This window comes from Trypanosoma theileri, assembly GCF_002087225.1.
Source record: "Trypanosoma theileri isolate Edinburgh chromosome Unknown TM35_Tth_57_V1, whole genome shotgun sequence".
NCBI classification, from domain to species: Eukaryota; Euglenozoa; class Kinetoplastea; order Trypanosomatida; family Trypanosomatidae; genus Trypanosoma; species Trypanosoma theileri.
Window position 1 is genome coordinate 1,787 of NW_021639899.1, and position 1,118 is coordinate 2,904.

The window sequence follows — 1,118 nt, forward strand, 5'->3', positions numbered from 1 at the left end:
CACCTACAGGACCAGATGAAGCACCCAGTCCAAGCTGCTGAGGAGCTTTGGGAGGTGTAGCAGGAGACATACCAGTTGAAGGAGCAGCCGATACTTTAGATGCGCAAGATCTATCTTTTTTTTCGGAGTCTTTACATGCACCTTCAGGTTTTTCAGCCTCAGTGGGAGGCGTGTGAGAACCACGAGCTTCTTCCGCCGACACGTAGACAGAGGAAACGCTTAAAAGAAATGCCAGAAAATACAACACGGATCGCATCATCATCAAAAATAGGAGTTATTCTTCATTTTTCACATAAAATGGTTAAAGAACAAAAACGGGAATGTGAGCAAAAAGAAAACGTCAGAATACAAATGACAAAGAATAACAGCTAAGGAGCATATAAAAAAGCAGGAGTCAATCAAAAAAGAACTAACAATATAATAAAGTGCAAAATAAACAGCAACAAAGAAAACTAAGGAAAAGCAGTTAAGCTCCTGAACAGCTACCTATCAAACAATCACATCTGCTAAGAGCGAGTTATTTTAGCTTCAATAAGCAATTACGAATACGAACGTATATCTGTTATAATGTTTCATCTCGGCACAAATACGATTATCAATACTTCTAGTACAAAGACGAAAACATGCCAGCAAAACAAAAGTAAAAAAAACATATATTATCAATAAGCTCAACTTCCACAGTAAACATAGAAATACATCAATTATGGGTATAAGTCTATATGTGTATATACGGAAATATGAATATAAATTCATCTGTTATTATTATTTCCTTTCTTTTTCACTGCAAAAAACAGTTCATCATTATCATCATCACAGTGCAAGCCCAGGCACACACACACAGATTCTCCAATAACACACACACACACAATGGAGTAGCAATAAATATAATTATAGGATAAACACAGAGAGCAAAAAACACACAAAACACATTAACATTAAGAAACAAAAAAAGAAGATAATCTCAACAGGTGAAAGATTAGTTAGACTGTAGGGATGCATGCAAAAAAGAAAACAAAACAAAGCAGGATAAGCTGAGTCACACCACCACCACCACTACAATCACAATCAGCACACAAGAACATTGGCCAGTGTAACCACAATCAGTAGAGACGCACTCA